The 26153-nt window shown below is 39.2% G+C and overlaps 1 long non-coding RNA gene across 2 annotated transcripts in view; it reads right to left on the reverse strand.

The window, feature by feature from the left end:
• LOC144235361 (uncharacterized) overlaps nt 1–26153 on the reverse strand; it is a 455442-nt gene that overhangs the window by 18804 nt on the left and 410485 nt on the right. For both annotated transcript variants that reach the window (XR_013336179.1, XR_013336178.1), the window contains one exon: nt 6241–6309. This is a non-coding gene — a long non-coding RNA (uncharacterized LOC144235361). The remainder of the gene's footprint in view (nt 1–6240; nt 6310–26153) is intronic.

The following is a 26153-nucleotide window of genomic DNA, read 5'->3' on the forward strand; positions in this document are numbered from 1 at the left end:
GATATTTCCCAGGAGAGACATAGAAATACCTCTGAGTGATGCAATGTGGGAAACAAAAGCCAGTCATTGTGCCTCAGAGTGCAGCTCTTTGGGGATGGAATGCATGCACTTTCAACATCTCCATCACTTCCTCTGATCTCTTTCAGTGCTGTTCTGGATGACCAGGATTACAAAATGCTCTTGGGCAAAACAATTGAGGCAGGCACACAATCAGCATTTGTCTGGGGAGGGGGGGGGGGGGAGGAACAAAAAGATTTGTTTTAGATTAGGAATCCACTAACTCATGCTTTTCCAAAAACTTGTGAATTGTTTTATTATAATATGTATCGGTCTAGATAGGAAAGGCTTTTTAGCATACAATATGATGCTGTCAAGTGTACAATGTACAATTTAGATGATAATAAACAAGGCTCCAAATTCTTTTACGGTGCAGAGTATTTTTTTTTTAGCAGCATTTGGCAGTATAATCGATGTTGTTTTCACAACTTAACGTAAAAAGCATTTGATGGAAAACCGCTGTTGCAGAATGACATTGTATTTTAGTGCTTTCTCCAAATATGAACATCGTTAAATAAAAGTTAAAAATAACTTGTAAAAGAGATGATTAAAACCCCAAAGGTAAAAACTTACCTTAAAGTAGTTAAATGATGGATATCTGTATATTTTAAACTACATCCCAAATTTGGAGATAATAAAATAAAAGGCAAAGAATGTTCATGGTTGGACGAGTAATTACATATCTTATTTTCTAAAGAGAAGCTTTTTCAAGTCTTTATCTCTTTGAGGCTGGAGTAACTGGGTGGAAGATAGGCTTGCATATTTATTTGAAAACCTTCAGGGCTGTTCTTCCTTCAGCTTCCATTTGGCCCCAAGTCAGGGGCTCTCCAACTAAAGTTGCAGCATTGTTTCTCAAAATGCTTAAAAACACAACAAAGGGCAAGGCTTGGGAACCTTTTAAATTGCTGAGTATCATCAGTTGTGCAAGTAAATGCTTTGGGTGCTCCCCACCAAACCTTGAAAGCTAACTGAAGGGGAGGGGGACATGGAAAGAGACAACAGGATGGGAAAGAAGGAGGAGAGAAATGGTTCCCTGCTAGTGACAGGGCAAGTTGTCACCAACTGGAGACTTAATAACTCTTTATTGTGAGTTTGTGTGTGCGTGCTTGCGTGTGTGTGCGCGCGCACACGCGTGCTACGGGTATAGATTTAAGCTTGGTCATTATTGCTCAGGAGATCACTATGAAGCAGATTGTTATGACACTTCCATGCATCTTTATTTTTATTCTTTTTAAGTTTATTTATTTATTAGAGAGGGGGAGGGGCAGAGTGAGAGAGGGAGACCGAGAACTCCGAGGAGGCTTCACGCTATCAACATGGACCCCCTATGCGGGGCTCGAACTCACAAACTGTAAGATCACGACATGACCCAAGCTGAAACCAAGAGTCGGACGCTTAACTGACTGAGCCACCCAGGAGCCCTCATTTTCATTTTTAATATTAAATAAAAAGTCCTCAAAGAGCTTGGGTAATAAGGCTGGGGCCATAGATGCCAGCTGAGAGAACTCAGATCTGCCTTCTTGGTTTCTACCTTCGTCAGGATACACCTCTTCCCTATTAACAACGATCGGGGTAAGGGTTTCCCCCTTTTCTTTCTTTAGGGTGAACTCCTAAGGGATTTTGAGGAAATGACCTTGAACGGTCTTCTGAGGAAGATGGCACGTGGTTCTATTCTATGTTTTTCAGCCTCTGTCCTTTGCTCTCCTTAGACTCTCGGAAATTTGTCACTTTTGTCATTTTCAGTTTCAGAAAGTGACAGTTCCCTGGAGATTTTTCACTCCACATCATCTCCTGACCTTTCTCGGAGAGGTTGTTTCTCATTGTGCTGCCAGCATGCCGCATGGCCCTTATTTATTTGCAAGTTTCTAGGGTGGATACTTTCTTGTGTGAACTTTCTGTACCTCAGGCTGTAGTTTACACTGGGGCCAACTGTCCCTTGTAAAAAAAAAATAATAATAAAGAGAGAGGAACTTACAACAGGGATAAGAGGAAATACTGACCTAGGTTTTCTTGCAAGCTCTTGAATTCTATCATTTGGACTTTCGTATTTCAAATCTTATGCAAATTTCACTTTTCAGGATTTCTCTTTATGTTTTTTTTTCTCTTTATGTTTTGTAAGCACTTTCATGGAACCTGAAGAAATATCTGCTTCATTGAAATTATTGCAGAAATATCAAACCCTAGAAACTTTGACATTCCCTTTTCTCCTTAATTGTTTTTGTGATAAGAAAAAGCCCAACATTAATAGATGATTAAAATGTGCATTCACATTTTACCTAACCTAATTCTTTCTCTAAAATCATCTACTTTGCCTGAGATATTATGTCAAAACATTTTTTCATCACGGAATTTCAGATTATCTGGGTGAGTAAGGGCATTTTTCATCTTCCATTTTCTGCTGTGAAATGAGTAGCAACTGATGAAAAGTGCTCGGGCTAAGGCCCTTTTGGTTTGGTAAAGTGGGGGTGGGGGTGGGAACCCTAGAGCTGTCCTAAGAATCAAATATACTCACCCAAAGTAAAAGTGATAGGGTTTCTCCTCTGTATTTTCACTTATGTTTTTAGGAGCTTGGTAAATGTATTCGTTTCTTATTGCTGCTGATATAAATTACCACAAACCTAGTGACTAAAACAACACAAGTTTATTCTTTACTCTTCAGGAGGTCAGAAGTCAGAACACTGTCATTGGGCTAGACTCAACGTTTTGATCAGGCTGTTTCCTTCTGGAAGCTTGAAGGGGAGAATCCCTTTCCTTGCCTTTTTCGCCCCCTCTCAAGGCTGCCTGCTTTCCTTGCTCAAGGCTCCTTCCTCCATCTTTACAGCAAGAAGTATAACATCTTATTTCCTCTCTGACTCTTGCCTACACCTTCTCTCTATGACTCTTGCCTACACCTTCTCTCTATGACTCTGACTCCTTTGGTGCCTCTTTCATAGGGACTTGAATTTCATAAGGACTGTGATTTCTGGGCACAACCAAATAGTAAGGATAAACTTCCCATCTCAAAGTCCTTAACTTAATCACATCTGCTAAGTCTGCTTTGCTATATATGGTTATACATTCCCGGGTGTTGGAGATTAGAACACAGACATCTTTGGAGGGCCAATATGTATCCCATTCTGTATAACTCAGTAAACAAATGCTGTCTTTTCTTGCTGGGCTTTCTTTTGAACACCAGGGCAGCAGGATGCCTTAGAGGTATCGGGCACTATTCCCATAACTGAGGAGAAGAAATTTAAGCTGCAACTACTGTTATAATTTTAATATTTACACCATCTTATCTCACAGGGGGGGTCTCTCTGGTGAAGGTTTATTTATGGAGCTTGGGCTTAGGAGCTTAGCTCATAAACCTATACCGCTGTTTGTAAAAGAGAACGAGGCAGGAATATCTACATGCTGTGAAATAAATTTTAGGAGTGCTTTACTTTTTTGGACTCCTTCCCAGCAAAAACATTTTCCATTTCCCATTTATAGTCTGTGTCATTTTGAAAATGACCTGTTAGGACTTCTAGACACTGGCCAATGAGTTTCAAATATTCTTATTGATGGGCTAGATTAATTTTTACACCAAATTTTTTTCCAAAAGCACTAAATCAAGATGCAGGTACTTCTGTCATCTGTTCAGGCTTTACTCAGGTACCACATTCGATGCTGAGTTTCTGTTCAGAAAAAGGCGGGGGGGGGGGCAGGGGAGGGTCAGTGAATGAAAGGGCTCCTTGAAGCGAGATAGGGACAAAAGAATTCTCAAGATTCTGGGAAAGAGCAACGAAGGTCAGAGTGGTCCACAAATGGCAAGATAGGCCGAATGGTCAAAGTCAGAGAACTATATCCCAGACTGACAGAGGAGATGACCCCAAACACTCAAGGTTATTTCAGGAGTGCGGGGGTATCTCAGTGGGTATCAAGAAATACCTTTAGCCATTACTGGCCCACAGTCTCCCAAAGGTAAAGATGCAACTATACCTATAGGTGCAACTTCCTAGGTTTTTCAAAATTCATTCCCAGAGCAGCCCCCCATGGACCTCCATAGGACATTCGAAACACTCTCCTTCCCCAGGAGGATTTTCTGTGGAATCATAACACAGGGAGCTGCCGAAGGTGCCAGAACAAGGGTAAACATCAGGACAACTTCTATTAAGTGCCCATCTTTGACATCGCTCATCAAGTTGCCAAAGATGTCATTCTCCCCTCTGAGTGTTATCACAATTTTTGTCATAATGAAATAAGCCCTGGAAAGGCCTCTCTTAAGATTTTTAAATCTCAATAAATCTGTCTGCATTTCGTTTTAATAAAAAAATTTCAAATTAGTCATCAAAATGCCAAAAAGCCAGTTATCATAAATCCTGCTCTGAACGTTTATTTAAGGTAAGATTTTTTTTTTTAACCCTTCAGCTTATAAATGACTCAGGGATATTTGCTTTTCAAGAAATCAGGAATGTATTTTCCTTGTAGTAAAGTACCCATTTTTTTTTGAGAAACATCATTATTTTTAAATGTCTATCTATAAATTAGTTCACACAAATAGTGTTAGTTCTTTTTTAGCTAATCTAAGAATGAGATTCTTTTTAAGTGTCTATTTATTTTTGAAAGAGAGAGAGAGACAGACAGACAGAGCGTGAGCAGGGGAGTGGCAGAGAGAGAGAGGGAGACAGAATCTGAAGCAGGCACCAGGCTCTAAGCTGTCAGCACCCAGCCCGACCTGGGCTAGAACTCACAAACCATGAACTATGACCTGAGCCAAAGTCAGAGGACTAAACCACCCAGGCGCGCCTAAGAATTAGATTTCACTTGTCATCATGGTGTTTGCTAATTGCTTACAAAAGTGCAAATATTAAATCGATGGCTTCCATGAACAAAACAAAACAGAAAACTTTTTTTTGGTTGCAATCCACAGTAAGAGGTACATCTTACCATCTATCCTAAGATATGCATAGTACAGATACACATTTACATAGTTTTGAAACAAAATTTAATGAAAAATAATTTCCCCTCTCGTAGCTGTACTGTGATATTTCCATTTTATTCTGTTTCTTTAAGAAACCCCTTGCAATGACCCACTAAATTGATTTCATGACCAGCAGTATGAAAACCACCGTGTTACGAAACGATACAAAAACCCATTTTATTTTGAGTTAGAAACAACAACAAAAAGAAACACATACATGATCCTGGGCAATTCAGATGAATTATCGGAACACATTGTATTATAAAAAGACGAAAAGTTAAATCCTTGAATCACGAAGATTAATTATGGTTGGAATGTTTTTGTTAAACTTATTTTTGTTTGATTTATAATGACTTCTGGAACAATGATATTGAGTGGCCCAGACTCTTAATAAAATAATTATTTTTTTTGAAAACTGCAGCGGTGGTTTAGCCCCACGTTGTTGATACAGTTTCCTCTGGAATCTGTGGTATTGCTTATAAACACCTGTGGTTCCATTTTAGCACATAGAGAATTCCATCCAGAGCGTCCACACAAGGTAAATGCATGTATCTAAGGGAATCAAATGTTAGTATGTTTTTTTCTTGATGACCAGCACGCCCTGCCTCCCTTTCCAAAAGAAGTTACAAGGTCTGAGTGTTTTTATTCTGGAAAAATACCAAGATTATCTGCAGCTGGCGGAAGCTCTGAGAAACTATGAAAGGGTTCTGTTGGGTCAGAGGAGAAGACATGACTGGGAAAGGTAAGGTTTTGACCAATGAAGGATGGAGTTTATTTTTGCAGAAGAGCTGAATGTCTAGAAAAGCGGGGCATGACCATCTTGAGAAGCCGAATCCCAGAAAAGATTAAGATGCTTTTTTGTTCTAGAATTCAAACTGAAAATAAGACTAAACTGTGAGATCAGCATAACAAACCAGTTGATTTCTTAGTTTTCCAATGGTGAGTAAGTACTTCAATGCCATCAATATCTATAAATGTTTCAAGGTTTTTCTCAGAGCCTTTGATGCCTCTGATTTGCTAGTGCCCCAGGCACATCCTCATTATCCTGCTTGGGGCCGGCCCCAGCTGCTTCTGGAAAGAAGTGAGGTTTATAACTGTAGTTTGGTGGTTGGTGGCCCATGGGTATTTTGTAACCATGTATAAAGCATTTCTGCCGGAGAGACACATTTTTCTTACCTTACTCCTCCGGCACATTTTTACTGAATATAAATAACTTCAATCCATCTTCACTTTTATATTACCTTAGTTGCTGCTTCTAAATGCATTTCACATCAACTGAAGAGTTTTCTGAGTGGGTGACCTTCGCATCCCTGTACGGGAGAAAGTACAAAATGAGACCTGGGATTACCATTTTAAATGGAGTTGCTATAGGAGAGAGAAAAATAGCTCCTCAGGGCCCTCGAAGCTGTGTTGGTTTGTCACAAAGAGCTAGAGGCAGAACACATCCCTTCCTGCTATTTTGGTGACTTTCTTGACTGGTTTTTAGGTTCTCGGCTTTAAAAAGGAAATCCCCAAAGCAAAGAAGGGTGCGTGAAGAATGAGATCATTTGTTCAGCATCTGAGGCTGCGGGTCTGCGCTCTGTCACGTGGCCCAACAATACCATCCATTTATTCGTCAGATGGTCATTGAGCACTACCTATGTGTCAGGTTTTTACACACACACACACACACACACACACACACCCCACCTGTATTTTATATAGGTGTAGAGGTATCTTTCAGTAAGTGCTAGAAAAAACAACAGTATATAAAAGAGGAAAAAAGGATGTGGTAGGCAGGCAAGGTCTCTCAGTTAGGGTGCTCTGTGACCAGAACCCTATCAGAAATGAGAGGAAATGTAAAGGTGTGAAACCCAGATGTGGGAGCCGCTTGGAATGTGTGAGGAACAGCAGGAAGGTCCAAGTGTCTGCAGCTGAGTGAGTAGGATGTGAGGAGGCCACAGGGATAAATAAGGCCTCATCCTACTTCTCTCCCTCTTCTTTTTTCCTTTCTTTTCTCCCTCCCTTCCGTCTCCCTCCCTCCGTCCTTTCCTTCCATCCTTCTTTCCCTTCTGTGTATTCATTTGACCTACAGTCAGATTCATTTGTTTCTATCTGTTTCCAGTGTCAATTTTATTTTCCTGCCCATATTGATTTAATTCTATTTTCAGCTAAGTAGGGTATTAAGATGCTTTCAAAACCCCAAACCATACAACATGATATACTCCGAGAAATGTCACGCCTCCTCTCTCCCTTCTACCATCCCTACCCGACTGGCCACCAATTTCATGATTTTCTGGCTGTATTGTTCCTGTATGTTTTTTGTTTTTGTTTTTGTTTTTGTTTTTGGTAAGGATGAGAAAACAGATGCATATTTTCTTATTCTCTCTTCTTTGTTATGAAAATTTTGGCCTTGTGGATGTGGTCCTTTGTACTTTGCTTTTTTTCCACTGATTTTTTTTTTTATCTGATCAATCTGTTTTACTTGAACATTTAGGAAGTTACCAGCATCTTACATTTATAAGTAATGCTGCAAATGAGTAACTTTGTGCGTGTGTATTTTTGTACTGATGAACGTGTATCTTCCTAGAAGTGAGACCTGCGGGGTCAACAGTAAATCTATTTGTAATTTTGTTACTTAAGGCCAAATTACCCTCCATTGGGATGATCTCATTTTATGTTCCAAAGAGCAATATATGAGAGCACCTTTTCCCCACAGCCTTACCAAAAGATTGTATTGTCAAGCTCTGGAATTTTTGCCAGTCTGCTGAGTGAGAAATAGTATCTCAGTGTAGTTTTAATTTGTACTCCACTGATTGCTAAATGGAATATCTTTTCATATGTTTTTAACAGACATTTTTAGATCCATTTTTGTGAATCATCTGTTCATTTCTCTTGCCAATTTTTCCATAGAATATTTTCTGTCAATTAAAAAAACTAATTGTAGGGGAGACTTGGTGGCTCTGTCAGTTAAGCGTCCAGCTCTTGATTTCCACTCATGTCATGATCTCATGGTTTGTGAGTTTGAGCCCCTCATCAGGCTCTGTGCTGACAGCATGGAGCCTGCTTGGAATTCTGTCTCTCCCACTCTCTCTGCCCCTACTCCTGCCTCTCTCTCTCAAAATAAATAAACATTTAAAACATTTATTGTATATTTGGGATGGTAGCCTTTTCCCCCCTGAGATCTATGTTGCAAACATTGTCTTCCAGTTTGTCACTTGTCTTTTGATTTTGTTCATGGTGTTGTTGGTTTTAAAGGAGATAAATTCCTGGACTTTCTAGCCAATTTCATTGATCTTTCTCTCAGTTCATGAACTTGGGTGTGCTTTGAAGGTAGAGATGATAGGGTTTGGCAATGAATTTTATGTGGGGCATCAGAAAATGAGGAGTCAGGCATGACTCTAAGATTTTGACCTGAACAAGCAGAATGTGAGAATGTCCACGGACTGTGGAGAATTCTGTTTTTTGGAGAATACCAGAAGTTCTGTTTTGGTGATTTGAAATCTGAGATGCCTGCTAGAGCCGCCAGTGGAGATGTGAGGAGGCAGATGGCAACAGGTAATTTAGGGAAAAGGCAGGACATAGACATTAAGACTTAGCCATGTAGAAACTGAATTTAAAATCATGAAAGTGTTAGGAAGTTTTGATGAAAGCTTTATGTCCACTTTGGGGATATAGAGCCTGATACTCTGAGGGTTTAAGTCACTCATCCAAGGAAAGTGCAGACCTGGGCCATGAATCTAGGGCTCAGCCTCTGTATTAGTCAGCTAGGGCTGCTGTAACAAAGGACCACTGACTGGGTGGCTTAAACAGCAGAAATTTGTTTTCTTCTAATTTTAGAGGCTGGAAGTTTGAGATCAAGAAGCCAGCAAGGGTGGTTTCTTCTGAAGCCTCTCTTCTTGGTTTGCAGGTGGCTGTCTTCTCCCTGTGTCTCCACATAGTCTTTCCTCTATAGCATGTCCCTGTCCTAATCTCTTCTTATAAGGATGCTGGTTGTATTGGATCAGGGCCCACCCTGATTAGCCTCAAATTAACCTAATTGCCTCTTTATTTTTATTTTTTAAAAGTGCTTCTTGATTTATTTTGAGAGACAGTGGGATTGAGAGAGTGTGCATGCACACTGGCGTGCTCAAGAGAGAGTGGGGGAGGGGCAGAGAGAGAGAGGAATCCCTAGCTGGCTCTACTCTGTCAGTGCAGAGCTTGACATGGGGCTCGAACTCACGAACCATGAGATCACACCTGAGCCAAAACTACGAGTTGTACACTTAACTGAGCCACCTAGGCACTTCTAACCTAATTACCTCTTTAAAGATCTCATTTCCAGATATAGCCACATTCTGAGGTATCAGGAGTTAGACCTTCAACAAATGAAATTTGAGGGTATGCAATTCGCCCTGTAACACTCCTCTTTCCATGATATCAACTTGTTAAGTGTTTGAGAGGGAATAGGGATTTATAGTCTCAAGGAACTTATTGTTCCAAAAGACCTCAAATGATGATTACTTTGATGCTTAGGAGTTAACATTTCTCCTCTATTTGGAAAATATTTAAGTGGATGATATAAACACGAGTGATATATAATATGAGCCCATAGTCCTCAGATCTGCTCCCGGGGAGAAGGCTTTGTCCTCTCTAGGAAACATAAGATCCAGAAAAGCCCCTGACACAGAATTATCAGCAGTAAGTTTGGGTCTTGTCTGGAGGAAAAGAGGAGGAACATATTTTACAATTAGTGCTAATGTTTACCTCAGAGAAGTCGTTCTTTGACTACTAACTAATGTAGATTAATGGAAGGCAGAAACATCTTTTAGGTAAAAAAACAAAAACAAAAACAAAAACAAAACATATCCCAAACTCCAACCATATACTTTCAGTTAGAAGTAACCCCAAGGAAACTTCGTGTTTTATCTGTAGTCTTTAGTCATATATAGAAATCAGGAGTTAAGACTTCTAAATTATTGTAATTGATTTGTTAAGCATTTGAATTTTTGGAAATACATTAAAAAGAGAAGAACAAATCTGTCTGGGCTTCATGGAATGTTTCCATAACTTCTCCAAGTCACCTTTACTTGTAAAGGTCCTAAAAGTACTCTTCTGCACTATTTTGTAAACTGTTTTTCAATATGTTTTGCTTCCAGGTTATTATTCACTAAACTACAATGTCCTGGTGCTAGAAAACATCTTCATAAATTACAAACTGAAACTCATCGAGATTCTATGGGAGATAAATTACTTTAAGTTTGCCTTCCAAGAATTTATAGTTATTTCCTAGTAACTTTGTCACTGACATCTGTGATAATGTTTTTGGAATTAGAATATGTTCTCTAACATTTTTGCTTCTCAGAATAAATGATCTGAATGGAGCAAAATCTGCTTGAAGACATGAAGCTGGAATAGAGGCTGAGGCAACTTCAATTTTAGTTGATAGTTAAATAGATTTTTTTTTTTTTTACTTTTTAACATTTCTTTGTTATTTTTGAGAGAGAGAGGGATGGGAGGGCAGAGAGAGAGAGAGGGAGATAGAATTTGAAGCTGGCTCCAGGCTCTGAGCTGTCTGCACAGAGCCTGATGCAGGGCTCGAACCCATGAACTATGAGATCGTGACCTGAGTTAAAGTTGGAAGCTTAAGTGACTGAGCCACCCAGGCACAGGACTGGGCCTACTTGAAATCACACAGACATGTTTAAGAAAAAAGTGAAAACCCCTTGATCTCTGACATCATCACCCCCATCTTCCATCAATGTGTAATCAGGAATATGCCTTCATAGGGCTTTTTCTCTAAATTCACATATGTAGAAAGTTAATGAATAGAGTTCACATTGTGGAAATAAATGAAGTCCCTTTGCCCCCACCCCAAACGAGGGCAAGCAGAGTCTGTTGCTACAGCAAGGGAGCCACCATCACTTGCGTTCAGTGACCCAAGGGCAGGCACAGAAGAGAGCAGTCCTTGCAGGGGAAGAGGGAAGCTCTGATTGGAGGCTGTTGGCATGGGGGACCTGCACGGGGGCTATTCAGAACTAGGACATCCCATATGACTGCTTGGGGGTACATATCTGGCCTTTTCTCGTTGGTCCGAGGGTGGCAGCAGGGTTAAAATTAGGTAAGTTTAGGGGGCCTAGGGGACTCAGTCAGTTAAGTGTCTGACTTTGGCTCAGGTCATGATCTTCCTGGGTTCGAGCCCCACGTTGGGCTCTGTGCTGACAGCTCAGAGCCTGGAGCCTGCTTTGGATTCCGTGTCTCTGTCTCTCTCTGTCCACCCCCCCCCTCCGCCCGCTCACTCTGTCTATCAAAAATGCATAAAGATTAATTTTTTAAAAAAAAAATTAGGGAGCTATCAGTTAATAAATAATCAAGTCTTGGCTGTTTTGGACCAAGTGCTACCAGGGTAAGCAACTTCCTGGGCTGTTCGCTACAGAGTTCTATTTTTATTTATGGATTAACCTTTCAGTCTGTATATGGAATCTCTCACCATAATTATTTATTCATAGGTACTCTACATATCCCGGATATGTTCCCATTGTCTGTTGTCTACTGTAAATCATAGCTTCTCCCAGACTGTTGTTTTTCATATCTTTAAAACTATTGTTTTACATTTTTATATAAGCATATCTTTTTCTTCATGACTTTGAAAATGTGTAGCTTTCCAAAGAAGGCCATCCTCTTTATAATATTACAACATATGTCCCCTAAATTTCTTTTTAATGTTACTGTAGTTTAAAAAATAGCTTTGTAATCCAGATAAACTTAATTTTTACACACAGTGCAAGAAGGAAGGTCAGCTTTCTTTCCTTTTACTAATAGGCATAGCCATTTGGAATGACACATTCTTCTCCCCATCGCCTCAAAAACCCATGTGCTTTCTTCTGGGGTTTGCTCTTTTGGTCTATTTTTTCTGCTCTGTGACTAAAACATCACGGTTTATTTTGAGGGACATATCTTCTTCGGTTTTAATTTCTTTCTTTAATTTGCATCATTGAGAAAAATATTTTTTCTTGATTTTTAGAGAGAGAGAGAGTAAGGGAGAGGGGCAGAGAATGAGAGAGAGAGAGAGAGAGAGAGAGAGAGAGAGAGAGAGAGAACCTTAAGCAGGCTCCATGTCCGGTGTGGAGCCTGACATGGGGCTTGATCCTACGACTCTGGGATCATGACCTGAGCCAAAATCAAGAGTCAGAACCTCAACTGACTGAGCCCTCCAGGTGCCCCCAAGAAAAGCGTTTTTTAAATTTCAATTTTCATCAGCTTTCCCCTTTATTTTATAAAGTAATTGCTTCATAGCACAAGGATGTGGTCTGTATGATTTCTGCTTTTTGATTAGTGAAGATTATTTTGGTTTAACTATGTCAATTTTGTGACATTCTAATAGGTTTCTGAAAATAATGTATATTCTCTACTCCTTGGCTTAAACATTCAGTCTTGTTACGATAAACCTCAAATCCTCTATGACCTTACTGTCTTCAACAGTTTCTAAGACAGTTATGTTAAATTCTCTCAGTACCATTTTGGATTTGCTGATTTCCCCGTGAATATTTAACAGCCTCGACTTCTATTAAAGCAACGTGATTGACTGCGTAAATGTTCATGATTATTAATGTCTTGGTGGACGTCGAATCTAGGATCTTGGACACCTCTTTCCTAGTATTGGAAAGCACATCTGTAATTGGGAGGTAAATGGAAATCAAAGCAGAGAGTGACTACATGTGGATTATTTTTACCTGGACTCAACTGGGGCTCATAAAAGAAAACATCTCTGTAACAAAGCCTTTTTCCTGAGATGTAGCAGACTCCTCCTGGGACCATCCGGAATCATCACAGCCCCAGTGCTGCCGTGAGCCCTTCCTGCCCTGGTGTTTCTGTTTCCCCACAGTCCACTGTGTCCATTTAATTACTTCCTTTTAGACATTTAAGACCATTAATTAGAAAACCTTTGGGTTTGCTGGGCTTTTTTGTCTTGGCAGTGTTCCTTTTATGCTCTTACTATTAAGTATTGATTCTGTAGGTCAGGCTTTCCTGTCCTGAGTACCTTTTACTATGTGCTTGCCGTACTATCTTTAGGTAAAAATGTTGGGATAGGAAAGAAATGGCTGTTTAATGACTATGAGATTGCTTTTTGAGTTGAGAAGTCATGCATTCAACAAAAGGGTACCTGTTCTTCACCAGCCTAGACGTCTATCTTGTAGCTCTCAAGACTGGAAATCCCCAGTTAATTCCAAAAAGCTGTGATTTCTAGGTAAAAGCAAGAGGCGCAAAGTACCCAGAACCATACCAGAGATTGTGAGGGCCATGGCCACAGACTATGATCTTAATGGATAGTTTTCGTGGATTTTTTTTCTTTTGAATAGGGACAAATAAAAGTATAATGAATGCAGTTACATTGGTATAAGGTTAACAGGATTCACAATTAAATTAATAAATTCTGACAACCCATTTGTATGTCAGGCTATGTGCCCCAGTTTTTTATAAAAATGTATGGTAGCTGGAAACTACTAGTAACAGTGGAGAACAAGAAGAACCTGAGGAATATTACTTGAAGTGTGAATAAACATTTTAGGGAGTAAAGATCTTCTCTTAAAGACCATTAGAAAATAGTAGAATACGGTGTGGCATCTGCTAATTTAAACAGCATTGTCTATAAACTTTCCAGAAGTTCAGAGAAATTTTCTGTTTATATAGATATACCTTGGTTATTCCAGACATAGCTTTAACAGATAAGACATCTCTTCATAGTCTTATAATTTAGAGCAGGTCAACTGATTTAAGGAAATAGGGAGCATATAGTATTTCTTCTCTGTCTTGGGATCTCAGTCTCCTCCAATTATGTGAAAGAAAAAGGCGAGCCTATGTTTGCCGAGTGCCAGTCATTTGCTGAGTACTTTCATATGCCCTGCTCTGCTTTATCTTCACCACCAGCCTGCAATGTAAGTATCCACTTTACAGATGATAAAACCGCAACTCAGATTAAGTTGCATGCTTAAATCACTGAGCTTCGAAACAGCAGGGCCAGGGTTTTATACCAAGTCAGAACTCCTGGTCTTTCTTTTTTTTTTTTAATTTTTTTTTTATGTTTTATTTATTTCTAGGGGAGAGAGAGAGAGAGTGCGAGCAGGGGAGGGTCAGAGAGAGAGGGAGTCACAGACTGAAACAGGCTCCAGGCTCTGAGCTGGCAGTCAGCACAGAGCCCGACGCGGGGCTCGAACCCACGAACCGCGAGATCATGACCCAAGCGAAAGTCGGACGCTTAACCGACTAAGCCACCCAGGTGCCCCAGAACTCCTGGTCTTTCAAAGTAATTATCGTGTCATGGGAACCTCTTGGTTATATAGCTGAGTCAGACAGCAGTTGAGAGTAGTTGTGAACAGCATCTGAACTGGGGCCAATCTGGTGACATGGAGCTCTTAACCTGTGGGGACTGCACTAACTCTGGGCAATTTGTGTCAGAATTGCTTGGTGTGGATAACCCACACACTGGTGTCAGCAGTGTTTAGTAGAGGAGAATAAACACAGGGATGCTTTCCCTATCCTGCAACAATATCTCACTAGCACATTTGTAACAGGGGCAGCGATTCAAATGCTTACTGCATTTTTTGACGTATGAAGAATGCTTCAGGAATCATAGGATTGGATGACTTCGCTATTTATTATCATTATCATGTTTTCTTAATAAAATGACTTGGAGTGGGATGCCAGGGTGGCCTCCTGGGTGGAGGTTAAGCCTCCAACGTTGGCTCAGGTCATGATCTCAGGGTTTGTGAGTTCAAGCGTTGGACTCTGTTTTGGCAGCTTGGAGCCTGGAGCCTGCTTCGGATTCTGTGTCTCCCTCTCTCTGCCCCTCCCCTGCTCGCTCTCTGTCCTTCTTTATCAAAAAATGAATAAACATTAAAAAAATTTAATGACATGGAGAAACACGAAAACAGCTAATAGATCCTGAGTTTCTAATGGATTGTGTAAAGGCTATCCTATTCAATATTAGAGACACTAAGGCATTGTAGTTAAAAGCATGGACACTGGGACCATGAAAACTAGATTTTTTACATTTTTCCAGCTATGTGACTATGAGCACATTATTAATCTAAGACCCAATTTTCCCACTTGTAAAGTATGCAGAGTGATCACAAGGACCTCACAGAGATTTGAAGGGATGAAATATGATAATGCATGTTCTTTGTACACTGAATGGCTTGTAGTGAATGCTCAATAAATGTCAGCTTATTACTGAGACGCTTTCGGTATGAAAAGTATGTTCTGATTACATTTAAAATGGAAATTTTGCAGATAAAGGATAGAAGCTCAAACCCAAATCTTGCCAGCATGTTATTTTTTTTGTTAATGATATTAGCAGGATCAGAATGACTTTCTATTCATCTGGACAAGTGCACAACCACTGACCCTGTGAACTTGGATGCTGTGGAATGCTAATCATCCCCAGCAATGTCAATGTGGGGGCAAAGTACCAGCTGGAGGAAATTTAATCAGGGACACATCTTCCACATTTTTATGTTGCATTTTATATACCTTTAACCTAACTGACTTGCATGGAAAAACCTTGCAACCATAGAATATTCATGAATATGGCTTCTTGTACCTCTCATGCCTTATTTCCTGGGCTTATACATTCTTCCATCATACACACACACACACACACACACACACACGCATACACAATCTATTGAGATGATTATTGATTCATTGATTTATTGATAATTGTAGAACTCTGTTGGCTAGAAGGTATCACTGATCATGAGTTGACTCTGTAAACAGGAAAGAGAAACTATTGCAGAAAAGGAGTTGAAGAGGCAGAAGAAAGGGAAGTAAAAGACACTAATAGAAAATGCCAAACAGAAGAGATAAATTAAATCATATCAAATAAAAATATGGAGACTAAGGGGAAGCCATAAGGAAAATGAGTATTTGTTTGGTGTGAAAAATTAGTGCATGAATGACTGAAGGACAAGAACTGTTCAAGAATTTCTTATGACTGTCACCAGTGCTTACATTTCATACTGTTTCCCTTAGCTAATTACTTTAAGGAAAAGAAGGCTATTGTCAATCAACAGCATGAAGAGAAAGTGCAAGCTTAGCTTGTGGTTATATTAAACATTTGTCAGAGCTTTATGTGCTTACTTTTCACAAACACTGGCTTCACTTCAGTTTGCTGGCTCTACACTGGAACTTGAAAGAGGGTTATATACTGAGAAATAAGAGGATTATCAGGGTTTTCAGGTAAATAGGGGAGCCTACTGGTTAGAAGACCCTGTGTCACCACCAAGACACAGTTTTCACATCTGTATGTAGAAATCATTTTATGTACCCTTCCTTCATACCAAATGAGTGAATGACTATATGTAGCCAATGAGGTAGAAATACACTCCTTGCATTTAATACTTTTGGGCCATAGATCTCAAATGGAGTGCACAGCAAAATGGGGAGGTCAGAGAGGGGGCAGTAATGAGAGTTTAGACCACCAGTCTCCAGAGGAAGGATATGCCATCCACCCTGCAAACAACAGCCTCAGGTCAGTGTATATGGATACTGGATGCAAAGCGAGTGGATGTCCCATTAGGGTTCCATCACTCAGAGAAGACACAGGAAGATTCTCCTCTGGGGAATCTGAGCAGAGTAAGAGAAAATACCTGAAGTGACTGACATCACGGTTTTCTGAAATACGGCCCACCCAGATCACACAATGATGAAGCTCAAAGTTCATAAGCCTTGCCCAGGTGTTCACACCTTTCACCCAGGGAAAATCTCCAAGATGGAAGATAAAAACAGAACAGATAGGGAAAAAACAACTTGACAGAAAAAGAAACAGATGATGAAAACTAAATTTTCCAAAACCTATTATGAATATTTTAGAGAGTTAAGAGAAGATAGTGCAACCATGAATTGAGAACAGGATGCCAGAAAGATAACATTCAGAAAAAAAAAAGATTCTTTTAAATTTTTTATTTTTAGAAAGAGAGAGGGAGAGAGAGCACAAGCAGCGGGAGAGGTGTATATGGGGAGAAAGAGAGAGAGGATCTTAAGCAGGCTCCAAGCTCAGCGAGGAGCCTGACTTGGGGCTTGACCCGACAACCCTGGGATCATGACCTGAGCTGAAATCAAGGGTCTAACACTCAACCAACTGAGCCACCCAGGCATCTCAAAAGATTTTCTTTTGGAGATTAAAAAATGAAAAACTCCATGAGAAGTTGAAAATAAAGTTAGAGAAATAGTCAGAAAGTAGAGCAAAAATGACCAAAAAATGGTGAGAAGAGATACGAAATTTAGAAAACAGTCCAGAAAATCTAATACATATACAATAAAAGAAATTTAAAGGGAACAAGAATGTGCCATTTGCAACAATATAGATGGAATTACAGTGTTATTAGGCTAAGCAAAATAAATTGGTCAGAGAAAGACAAATACCATATGATTTCACTCCTATGTGGAATTTAATAAACAAAACAGATTAACAAAGGGGAAGGGAAGGAAAGACAAAATAAGATAAAAACAAAGAGGGAGGCAGACCATTAAAGACTCTTAAAGATAGAGAACAAACTGAGGGTTGATGGAGGGGAGTAGGGGATGGTGTAAATGGGTGATGGGCATTAAGGAGGGAATTTGTGAGGGTACTGTATGTAAGTGAAGAATCACTGAATTCTATCCTGAAACCAAATACTACACTAGATGTTAACTAACTTGAATTTAAAGAAAAGCTTGAAAGAAAATAAATAACTTGTATTTAAAAAACACAAAAGAACAAGAACAGAGAAAATGGAAGATAGGAAATCATAAGAAAATAACTGAAGGCATTTCTCCATGACTAAAGGTCATGAATGTCCAGATTAAAAGGGCTTCTAGAAGGCCCAAACAATGAACAAAAGTAGGTCTACATAAGACACATCATTGTGAAATTTCAGACCTGAGCACAGGAAAGATTCTCAAGGCATCCAGATGGAAAAACAAATCATATACAAAGTGTTAAATATCATATTAACTCTGTAAGCTAGAAAAATGGAGAATTCCTTCAAAACTCAAAAACAATTTTGTTTCCTAGGTCGAATTGAATACAGAGCCAAAATATCAGTCAAAGGAGAGGATAAGTACAGATGTTAACAAACGTAACAGACATCATTTTCCAGAAAATGTGATTCACCCAAACTGAGGGAGCAGGAGAAAAACATGGACTGAAGGGAACCTTTGGGATAAGAATGAGGCGGGATTCCAAGAAGGCTGCTCCGTAGCCATCATGCAGGGTAAATAGGCCACAGCTTTAGGTAGAAAATCTGTAGCCAGGCCAGTGCGGAGTGCTTTTCTCTGTTGTGAACCTTCCTACAACCCAGAAGGAAGAGATAGGTATAGGGAAAGTCACTGAAACCACTGATAAGATCCATGAAGGTCTATGACTGAGAATGATGACGTAATGAAAAATTATGGTTTATGGGGCACCTGGGTGGCTCAGTAGGTTAAGTGTCTGACTTTGGCTCAGGTCATGATCTCATGTTTCATGGGTTCGAGCACCACACAAGGCTCTGTGCTGACAACTCAGAGCCTGCAGCCTGTTTTAGATTCTGTGTTTCTCTCTGCACTCCCCTACTAGTGCTCTGTCTCTCTCTGTCCTTCAAAAATAAGTAAATGTTAAAATTTTTTTTTAAATTAAAAAAACTTATGGTTTACATGAAAGAGTGATGTCACATTTTTAAATTGAAATCTTGGTAAGAGCTTGTGGTTCCCATAGACAAGAATGAAGAAAAAAAAACACAATTGTGCCTGAGTAAGAATAAATCTCCCTTATATCCAATCCCTCAGATTTCTACTCTACTTTTCAAGAATGAGGGTTGGGTATCCTTCTGGGAATGTGACAGTTGCCACTTTTATTTTGAGAGATCATAATAATTATGCATAATAGAAGCAAGGACTATATCAAAGTCAGTGGTGTCAGGAAATTAGGAAGGCTGGGAACATGTTCCCCTGATGGAGCAGTCAGGGTAAGAAGAAGATCCCTATAAAATAGGACAAGATCTGTAGCTCATTTTTGCTTTAAGGAATCCCTTGTTCTTTATGTGGAGAACTATGTCAAAGAACACAGAAACATGGTTTTCACTCTGGCAACTGAGGTTCTTTGTGTGACTCTGATTTTCAGTTCAATTCTGGGAGACTTCTGATTGCCATTCCTCACACAGGCCACTCCAAAAGCATGACTTTATACTTATAAATCTTAGGGTCTAGAATTCTAGGGGCACCTGGGTGGCTCAGTCAGTTACGCTTCCGACTTTGGCTCAGGCATGATCTCACAGTTCATGAGTTTGAGCCCTGCATCAGGCTCTGTGCTGACAGCTCAGAACCAGGAGCCTGCTTCTGATTCTGTATCTCCCTCTCTCTCTTCCCCTTCCCCTACTTGTGCTCTGTCTCTCTCTCTCAAAAATAAACATTAAAAATTTTTTTAAATGATTTGGAATTCTAGTGATTTTGTCAAAGAAATGTACAGTTATTAGATTGTTTTGGTATGCTTTGTTTTGTATAAATTAATGGTACTCAGTTTAACTATGGCCAGTTGTTTAGAATATGTGAGTGCTTGAGATGATATTTGCATTAGGGAATGCCTTTGAGAATTTCACTGGTGAGGTACCATGTTTCTTTGTGCCTCAGTACATCAGGAGGACGTGTCACAGTCCGATCAGCCACAACGACTACCTGTAAGTAGAACATGTCTCCATACCTATGACGGTGGGTATTCTCTCTTCTTAATTGATTATGATCCATGTTCTCCCTCAGACAAGTTGAACTGTGCTGTCAAAATCCATCTATTCAATTCATTAAAGTCTTCTTTCCTTAATTTTTGTGTCAAGATTTGACAGATAAAATAATGATAACTAATGGTTATTACTGAAATGAAAATGACTGTTCTTTCCTTTTGTTTATAAAAGTTACTAATGAAGTTCAAAGACTTTTTTGTTTTGTTAAAGGAAAAATCGTTTTAAGTTTATTTTCACGTGGCTAGGATAGATCAGAAATAGCTCAGTTGTAGTTTACCTGAATTAATTGCTTATGTGGAGAACTTGCAAAGTAATTTCTGCATTTATGTTTTGTGGTCCTAATCCTAGCATTAGATTTAAAAAAAAACAACTGTATTTCATTGCTGATATCATCTGTGGTTTATCCTCAAGAAAATAATATTTGTCTTGGGTGATTCTGCATCATCTCTCTGGTTTATCTAGAAAACATACTATCTAATACTTTTATTCAGTTGAAAATAAACAGTGAGGACAAGACCATTGTGATACCACTGGACAATAACTGTTATAAAGCCTATGAATTAAAATATATATTGGAAATTGCTGTAAAAGTTTTTTTTAATGTTTATTTATTTTTGAGAGAGACAGACTTGAGTGGGGAAGGGTCAGAGAAAGAGGAAGACACAGAATCTAAAGCAGGCTCCAGGCCCCGAGATATCAGCACCGAGCCTAACTAACATGGGGCCCGAAGTCATGAATCGTGAGGTCAGGATCTGAGCCGAAGTCGGAAGCTTAACCAACTGAGCCACCCAGGCACCCCCAGAAGTTGCTTTTAAAGATGTAAGAGCTTTTATGGGGCGCCTGGGTGGCTTAGTCGGTTAAGCGTCCGACTTTCGCTTAGGTCATGATCTCACGGTTCGTGGGTTCGAGCCCCGCGTCGGGCTCTGTGCTGACTGCCAGCTCGGAGCCTGGAGCCTGTTTCAGTCTGTGACTTCCTCTCTCTCTGACCCTCCCCTGCTCGCACTGTCTCTCTCTCTCTCTCCTAGAAATAAATAAAATATTTAAAAAATAAAATAAAATAAAATAAAGATGTAAGAGCTTTTAATGCCATCTGCTTTGCATTAACCCAGCTTAACTCCTATCTGAGTACAACTCACTATTTTGAGTACCATTTGGTATTCCCAAAGTTTCTGAATATCGGCTTTGAATCTTAAAATGTGAATGAAGTTAAAAATCACACAGTTGGTTATGTAACTTATAGTCATATACCTCAGGTGTGAAAAATAAAGGCAACTTTAGTTTTTAATTCTGAACTCAGAATAGAATGCTTCTGTTTCTTACTTAGCCAAATAAGGAACTTTTTTATCCGGTTACTTTCAGGCAATCTGTGTTACTTGTAGATTCGATCTCAAGTGTCTTTGGTAAATACATCTCAGGTTTCTATTTCCTCCTTATTCTCTCCTCCCAGGGTTGAATGACATTCAGGGGTGGGATTGACAGAGGCGTGTGTTTTTACTCCCCATGTGCAAAGGGTACTTGAGTGTATCACACAGTTGGGTGTGTATCTGTATGTCTGTGTGTAAATACTTGGGAAGCAAAGTATCCCTGCTGAACGCATGACTCTGTTGATGGCACTATCACTTTGGATTGGGTTGGAAAGGATGATTTTATGAAATATATTTTGGAATACATTCTGAGTCTAATTTAAAGATCCTTGAGTATGTAAGATGGCTGAGGAGATTTCAAGTTCCTGGTTGCCCTTTTGTCAAGAAGTTCTAGGTTTGTCACAGAAGGAAAAACACTGCTGAGGGAGGCTGAAGGGCTCCATTAATGTTAAGATAAGATGCTCTGAATAATCAGGCTATATATATATATATGAATGCATATATGAATATGGATTTACATACCAATAAATATTTACGTATTAATATATGCAATATACATATACATACAGATGGATTTACATATTATATACATATGGGCATATATGAATTTATACATTAATATATACACTATATTTCTATTATTTGAATTTAAAGTATTTTTACTTGTATCTCTATATAAGTTTGAAAGTTTATAAGATTATACAGGTGGGTATATTTCATACACTCACACAAAGCAATTAATGTTATCCATTCCAACATTTTCCGCATTACTCGAGATACTTAGGTGAAATATGTTCTTGGAATACCATGAGTCTAGAAGAAAACTTTGGTGAGACTCCTGTGAATAATCTTGTCACTTCCCCATTGCAGTGCTGTGAAATCCATAAAGGAGGTGTTAGAGTCTTCCCACTTCTCATTCACACTTGTACAACTGCACCCACTCACCCCAGAAGTGTTTCTAATGGGAACTGTGCACCCCACCCCCCCTTCCTGGCCCCTCTACTGTCCCTTCAGCACTGCCTCTCCTCAGGTCTTCAGTATCCTCTGAGGATCTATGGCCTGGCTGGGGCATGAGTGCCTCTTGGGCTTTGCTGTGCTGTCTTGTGTGTGCAAAGTGGACACAAAGAGATAAAAGAAAATAAGACTCCAAATAACATAACCACGTGCAGGTGTACAGCCAATGGGCTGCAGTGGAAAATTCCCTGAGAGCCGTGAGCCTCATCTTCTAAAGTAAGCTCAGAATGTCCACTGTCAGTAGGTGACATGCTCTTGCCCCACTTCCCAACATCCCAGGCTTCGAAGTTTTCTTCACCTGATTTTACTCAAGAGAAAAGAAAGGGAACACTATCATCACTGTCCGGCCTTCAGGGCACTTTTTAAGGAGCAAAATCATGGAGAAAGAGAGGCCTCCACAGCCTTGAGGTGACAGCGAGTTTCTGGCCATCTTGGAATCTAAACCCTTCAGAAATAACCTCATCTTTTCCAGAATGTCAATTTTGTCTTCCTGGCATGAATATATAAATCATTAGTACTCTATTGAAACGGGCTTTTTTTCTTTTTTTTTAATTTCCCAACCATCAGAACTCCAAAGGTTTACTTGTTATTGCTGAGAGTGTGGATTTTGGAAGTTACGGGCATATTGAATCACTCCACTTCATTATAACATTTAGAGTGATTGCAGAAACTAGCTGGCAGGGCTCTGGAAGAAATACTTGATATAATCTCTCTGAACGGGGCTGCGTCCCTTTACTCCAGAAGTGAAGAAAACTAGGATGTCCCTTTCCTATTGTTACTCATGTCTTGAAGGAGGCTGGGTGCCATGGCTGGGTGCCAGTGCTGGTGTTTGGGCCCCTTCACGAGGACCACCACTCCCCGCAGAGTGGAAAGGGTTCTAGTGAATGTGGCCATGTTAAAGCTTGCATTCTTTTTTCTTTTAGATATCCATGGGCCTGTTTGTTGATCCCCAGATGCATCCAACCAACAGTAACCAAGCCTGAATGGGTACAAGTATCTGGAGAATGAGACACAAAGCAGTGTTTCAAGATAGATTTCAACACTGCATGGCTATGAAGAAGGGTCAAATTTTCTTCTCTGCTCTGCAAATCATTTTGCCTTCTTACATGAAGAGAGAGAATGAGAGAGAGAGGCACTTATATTCCCTACCTTCAGCTACAAAGTAATTACTAAAATAAATGACTTCTAAATGAATCTGCAAGAATACATGAGACATTTTAAGCAATAAATAGTGAATTCTGGCAGAAAGAGTTTCTCTCATCAGAAAAGTCAGTGAATATAATTAAAAATGTGAGGGACTGATCCTTTCAGATATTTTGGATATATATTTATGAAGTGTATTTATGGCCACTATGTCACTTTTTCTAAACACATTTCAAAATTCTTCCCGAAAGTTTGCTTAAATAAATATATATGTATGCATGGCAGAAAAAAAAAAAGAGAGAATTCATGTTATTACTTGCATCTAGGGAAAAATGAACACATTTATAACATAATATCTATTTAAATATCTATTCTTGGGGCGCCTGGATGGCTCGGGTGGTTAGGCGTCTGACTCTTGACTTCGGATCAGGCCACGATCTCACCATTCATGAGATCTCTCTCTCAAAATAAATAAACATTTAAAACATATATCTATTTTCATTGCTAATCATGCGTTTATTTAAAAATATTCTGTCTTCATTAAAATTTTGAATACACATAGGAATTTAATAGCAGTGACAAATTCAGTTAATTATCTCAAATATTTATACCTATAATAAAGGCAAACGTTTTTGCTTAACCAGAAAATTGTTTGCTCTTTTAATCACAGGAATACATACCGAACAGTAATTTGTGAATTTTTTCACTACTATTCCTTGATATGGTCATTGACCACTCTTGTCTTTGGCTGCAACGTATATTTCAGAAACATTTGCATATGCCTTTATTAGAGACCACACCAGAAACATTAACTAAGCCTGACTGAAATACAAGCTCCTTGAAAGGCAAATCAATAATTTTTACCCCTTTCTCATTGCAGCTAATGACCTGCTTAAGATTGAGCCACTTATACAAGAAAAAAATTTTAAATTAAGTTTTGATATTAGAAGTATAATGGGTTGAAATTCATGAATTGACTAATTACGATCATAAGCCCATGCATAGCTGAAGCATATGGCCAATATGATGAAGTTCAGATAATTACAGCATTATTTAAATAAGTTCAACAGAGATTAGAGGTTTTTCATTGTTTATAATTATTATGCTAAGAGGCCCCTTGCAATCATAACCTTAAAAATATTGCCATGTATACTATTTGCCATGAATATTTTTCACTTACAATCTGTGTGTATAGCCATTACTATCAAGACTATATTGTAAGCGCTCCTCTGGGCTGGGCTATTTAGGCTAGCTTTGAGGGGAGTGAGGCGCCTATCTCCTTGTATATGAGAATCTTGAGAAAGCTCTTGGGCTGAAAAATATCTCCCTCTTTGCCTGCAATTATATCTCTGATATACGTTCATTCCTGCCATTTTGATTCTCTTCAGTATAATCCTAATTAAAGTACAGTATTCCAGACAAAGTCATTTGTTAACACATTAATATCCATTAACATCGTTGTATTGATCACAACTCCTTCCTTATTGACAGCTAGTTGAGAACAGAGTGCTAACGAAGTTGGTAAGTTTTGATGCAGGGAAATATAGAAGCTCTTTTTCAAGTCAGCATGTGAATTGACAATACAAAGGATCAACACTGAAGACAATATCTAGGAACAATTCTGGGACCCAAAATAAGTTAAATTCAGTTCCTGTAACCTTAAATGTCGACCTAAGATATAAAATCTGTATACATATAGGGATGTTAAACATTCAACTGTTCTACCAAAAAAATATTTACATTGTAACATTCAAAGGATGATATAATCTATTTACTTTATTTTTTTTTAATGTTTATTTTTGAGAGAGAGAGAGACAGTGTGCATGAACAGGGGAGGGGCAGAGAGAGGGGAGACAGAGGATCAAAAACAGGCTCTGGGCTGATAGCAGACAGCCCAATGTGGGACTTGAACTCACAAAAGGTGAGATCATGACCCAACCTGAAGTCAGACACTTAAGTGACTGAGCCACCCAGGCGCCCCTAATCTACCAACTTTAGTAGACATTTACATATTCTAGTAGGTAAAACTAAGAATCATGAGAATACATATTCAGAGGGTGCTGATTTGGGAGAGACCCGCACATTTTTTCAAAGGGAGCCAGGAAGATTTTAGTATATGTATGTCATGGGAGGAGCTGCGTATTTGAAGAGAGAATATAGGAGTGGCTGACCTAGGAAAGATGAGAGAAGAGCTTGCATTATGAAAAAAAAATGAGCTTGTATTGTGCCAAACAAAAAGCTGCAGCTTCAAAACTGGTTGCCCTTGAATTTATTTTTCATTTCAATTTCTAGATTAAGGGAGTGGTCTAGGACCACACTTTTTGACTGGATTTTTCTGAGTCATCTTCATAGCAAGCTTTTCTTATATAGCAAAATTTCTTAGTTACCAATGCAGAGGGAAAAAAGAACCTCATACAAGTTTTACAACCTCATCAGAATTTTCAAAGTTCTTTCCTCAGTCGTTGGTATTGTGGACTAGTATAATCATCGGTGAGTTTCCAGAAAAATAGGTCTAGCAGGTGAACTGCCTTCCAGGATGTGAATTAGGTACAAGAATAATACCTACGGACCATAAATACTGGGACAGGAGATCTAGTATGTATGAGGGGCTTGTGGGGTTTTCTTCCAACCAAAGTGACTAAGTATTGTTCTGATAACTGCTGAGGAATGCTACATGATACCCAAAGTTTACTCCAACCTGGTAATTCCCAGATTTTTCCTATTGGAATGAAAATACTCTAGACTTTTTGTCTTCGGTGTTGTTCATGTTTTAGAGGTCCTGTGAATCGGAGATAGGCACTTCTTTGTATGAATTTCTAGCTGCATTCGTGTGATATTTTTTACAAAAGTATATAGATCTGAAAGTAAAAGATTTTGTCTTAGGCCTTGCATTAGCTCTCCTAGGGATCTTGCTATTCATTC

This window comes from Crocuta crocuta, unplaced genomic scaffold (genome assembly GCF_008692635.1).
Source record: "Crocuta crocuta isolate KB4526 unplaced genomic scaffold, BGI_CrCroc_1.0 scaffold64, whole genome shotgun sequence".
In the NCBI taxonomy this organism is placed as follows: domain Eukaryota; kingdom Metazoa; phylum Chordata; class Mammalia; order Carnivora; family Hyaenidae; genus Crocuta; species Crocuta crocuta.